Source organism: Marmota monax, unplaced genomic scaffold (genome assembly GCF_021218885.2).
Source record: "Marmota monax isolate L192 unplaced genomic scaffold, Marmota_monax_Labrador192_F-V1.1 WCK01_AAM20220418_F8-fsc00004, whole genome shotgun sequence".
Lineage (NCBI taxonomy): Eukaryota > Metazoa > Chordata > Mammalia > Rodentia > Sciuridae > Marmota > Marmota monax.
The window spans coordinates 16,801,760-16,806,333 of NW_026692881.1; positions in this window are offsets into that span (position 1 = coordinate 16,801,760).

A 4,574-nucleotide genomic window follows, 5' to 3' on the forward strand; every position below is an offset into this window, starting at 1 on the left:
TTCCGTTCTTTTCTCCTTAGGAAGCATTTCTTTACCCAGCATAAAAGGGAGGACTCAGTTGTCCATGTCTTAATATGAAACATACCAGGCTTCCCCACTTTTTTAGGGTGAGATCAATGGCCCTAGGGAAGTGTGTAGGTGGGGAGTCGGGTGGACTCCACGGTAGTGGGAATAGAGTGGTCATCTAGTCAACATGGGAGTGGAGTGCAGACGATGATTCTGAGAGGTGAAGTCTTAAGAGAGAAGGTGAATTATGAATGCCTGAGGGAAAAGCCAGACAGGGACAGGACACCAAGGTAAGGGTGAGGAGACCAGAGTTCTGTCAACAGAACCTTAGGAACTGTAACCACGGTTCAAAGCTGTGCAAAATGCTGTGTTCAGCCAGGTATCATCTTAAAACCTGTAAGGATAATGGACCACGTAGAAAGGGAAAAAAAAAGCAGAGATCATCACAATGATAAGACATTTTAATTATTTTTCAGAGCCAAGGGAATGTACTACCAAGTCAAGGTATGTGACAGTCAAGAGGTTCTAAGTGTCTGTGAGAAAGTACAGATAGGTGCTGACCTTGATACATAATGGAAGCCCTGTCATAGGGCTTTATGGGGTTATAAACAGATATTCTTGAATCTTGTCAGTGGCCCAACCAGTGTTTCTGGTTGTTTTGCAGCTTAAGCCATCTGAGAAGGTAACCCAAAAATAGATGGTGTGGCATCAATTCTGTCCTTGGTGGCATCTTTTAATGATGGAGGTCTTAGAACAAAAAATAGGTATGCTTGTCAGACCCACATCATTACTTTGCTTTAAGGAATTTATGCAATTACTATTCTGAGTCCTTCACATGGAAGAGAATTTTTTAGAATTACAGTTTGCAGTCTACTATATTACAAAAAGAAATAAATTTTTAAAATAAATGAAAAAGAACTAACAGGTTTGCCTTATAATGCCAAAAAATTGTTTAGTATTTATACTTGAATCTTAAGTTAAAATTTTGCCAAGTTTATTAATAGAGTTTTAGAACATTTAAAATAACTTAAGGCGGGGCTAGTCAGTGCAAGCCTATTAATTCCAACTACTTGGAAGGCTGAGGCAAGAGTATTGCAAGTGTGAGGCCAGCCTGGGCAACTTAGACCCTGTCTCAAAATGTTTCAGAAGGCTGGGATTTGGCTTAGTGGCAGAACACACACACATGCAAATAAATAACTTAAGATTTACTTATTTATAAGCAATTTATTGGGGATAGAAATATTCAAGTATTTGGGAAGGTTTGTTTTGATCAAATAAATGAAAACTTAAAATAGCATCTAAGTGATTATAAGAGTTTACCTTTGACCAAATATTAAATAAAAATATGACTTGGAAGCTAAATTTAAAAACTTAAGAACTTTGCAAAATTGAGTATATTTTTAAACCCAAAGTAACTGATGAGTAATTGTTTCTATAGAACATAAATGTCATCCTCATGGGTGATTCCACTGAAGTCACTTAGCCTTTTCAAGAACTAGACAACAGCAGTAGCTAAAGGATTCCCCACACTGGCCAAATCAGCCACAAACATGTTTTTGTTTGGCCAATAGATGTTTCTGAAGATTTTTTAAAATTAATTAACAGTACTAAAGGTCAAAAACTTTCATCTGAAGAGATTTCTGACTTCTCTGGCAATAATGAATCACATTTTCCATATGACAATAATTGGTTGGAGCTGAGTAGCAACTGTCCCTCTGTTCATGTTCCTTCCAGTTAGTCACAGTCTCCACTCATTATTGGACCTTATGCCTGTCTGGCCCACAAAGATGTTTGAGTATGTAACCTCTTCACTTCAAGGTTCTTAGGGGTTCCTAACAGCTGATGCTGTGTAACCTAGGATAAGTACCCAAGAAAAGGGCAGACCCTGCCCTCCTCTGTGCTCTTAGCATCCCCACTCCAGCTGGGCTGCCTTCCCAACTGACCTGCCTTGAGGACTGATTCCTGACCCTATAGGAAAAATGAAAGTTCCCAGGCTGGACTTAATGTTTGTTGCTCTTATCTTACGAGACACTTTACCTAAGTCCTGTGAACTTCCTGATCAGTTCTTGTGAGCTTGATCACTTGCTTAGTTTGATGACTGCCTGACTTTGGTCTCTAAGGGGTTCTAAACTCAATTTATAAAGCTCCCACATCTGATCTTTCTGGCTTGGCTGTGAATTTTCTGCGTCCATCCCCACCATCACTATCCATTGCCTGGTCAATGTGGTTATTGAGTCGAGGAATGGAAGCCAGATTGCTGAAGGTTTAAACAAAGTAGGAAGTGAGTTTTGAAGTTTTGGGATTAAAAGAGAAGGATGGAGGCAGAAGCCAACTACAGTTTAACTTGGCTACTGAAGCTTTTTAGGCAAGGAAGGCCACTATACAACTGTAGGCAGAGAAGCCTAAAGAAGAGAAACATTTTAAAGAGAATAACATCTCAGAGAAGCCACTGTGTGATAGAATTTGAAACAGCAGAGATATACCCAGGGAGGCTAAGAAACATTACCTCTAGTCATGCAGGAGGGGATACTATTGGAAACCTATAGTCTCCTAAAGCTATTGTTAAAAAAAAAAAAAAAAAAAAAAAAGATGCTGGATGTTTGAGGACAGAGAAAGGCTAGGTGTGACCCTGGGCCACAGCTGGGTGCAAGAGAAATTTTCAGCAAAGCAGCTGACATAGCCTCTCATGTTATCTGTAGACAAGGCAGAAACATCTGAACCAAATGGCTATGAAGCTTGGTGAAGAGCCAGACCCAGTGAGGGTTGATTAATGGATCCATGTCAGCCTAGACTAGAGGGAAGTCTCCGGCAGTATGCCTTAGGGCTCAGTCTGGGCCTGTGTTCTGTCTGACATTTTTATTGACAACTGACCGAGGCAGCAGGCTCATCAAGTTTGCAGGTGATAGAGCTAGGAGGGGCAGTTAATACTTTGCATGAAAGAGTCAGGATTCAAAATGATTTCAACAGGCTGGAACACTGGGCTGGAACCAACAAGATTAAATTTAACAGGGATAAATGTAGAGTCCTGCACTTAGGTTAAAACAAAATCAATGACATAAGTACCGGGTGGGGGTGCTGGGCCCAGCTTGACAGCAGTTCATGGAGGAAAGACCTGGGGGGTTTAGTTGACTGCAAGCTCAATATGAGTCAACTGTGTGATGTGACTGCTAAAACCCTAATACAGTCATGTGTTGCATTAACCAAAACAGAGCAGCAGGATCAAGGGAGGTGTTTACCCTGTTTTCTGAGATGGTCAGGCCACCTTGGAGTACTGGGTCCAATTCGAGGTTTTTTGTTTTTTAATTAAAAGTCAGAGAATGTTTGATAGCATGGCAGTAGGTGTGAACACTGTGAGGCATTTTCCAGAGATTGTTGAGATTTCTGGAATGAAAGATGTAAGTCTATAATCTGACCCCAGGCAAGAGTGATTGTATAAGAAGCACTTTTCTGGGATTTAGGTGAAATATGGGGGTCTACATTACCTCACTTGCTGTGGGTGACCATAGCACTGGCCTGCGGATCCTGTCCCTGGCGGTCCTGAGTTGGATTAGAAATTAAAGTCTAGTATGGAGTTTAGAGAGTAGGGGTGAGAAGAAAACGGGGCAGTACGGTGGGAGGTAAAACTGAATATTTGGATCTCAAGCCTATCTTTCCACCTGCTGCCCTGGGATATGCCTCTCCTGAAGCGGCCACAATGTGGCGCACATGCTCCACACAGCGATCCTGAGCCAATCACGGGAGCGGAGTGGGCGGGCGGCCAGCAGCTACACTTCCCACACTCCCCACCGCGGGGAGCCCGCGGGCCCACTCTGCACAGGTAGTGCAGGCCAGGAACTAGTGTAGCAAGACCAGAGATATGGAGAAGCTCTCCCGCAGTCCAAACACTCGTGGAATCCAGATGTGGCTCCTGTTGAGTCTACACATCCCCTTCTGAGCTACTTTGCACGTGTCCTCTCTGCCCTGATGCTGACCTATTGGTGCAATGGACCACTTTTGTGACAGAAGGGACACCACCAGCAAGAGCTCCATTGCTGTGGGGTCATGAAAGAGCCAGAATACTGGTCTCTGCCACTGACTGTGTGGCTGTCACCAGTTCACCTAAGATCTTTCTGTTTTGTTTCTTAACTGAAGTAAAAGAACACTGTCAAGTTCACAGAGTTGTTAGAAAGATCAGACATCTAGGGCAATGATTCTGAAGTGTAGGAATCACCAGAGAAGTCAGTTGGAAATGCAAACTTCTAGTCCCACCATGAAAGTCATTTAGTAGTTCTGGGTGGGACCCAGGATATTTTTAACCAGTTTCCCCTGATGATTCTGTTGTCCACAGCTCTCTGATCATATTTTGAGAAACTAATCTAGAAAGTAGAAGGCTACCCAGCATACATTAGTTTTCTACCTCAGAGCCCATGCTGAGACAGTATGACCATCATGGATCTGGCCTGACAAGAGTACACAGGTTTGCACTCCAGATGACTAGCCAGGGGGGTGGGGAGGGGTCATCTGAAGATGAGGATACAATAATCTCCCAATGGATGCTTGAGCCCTAGGGAATGGAACATACAGAAGGT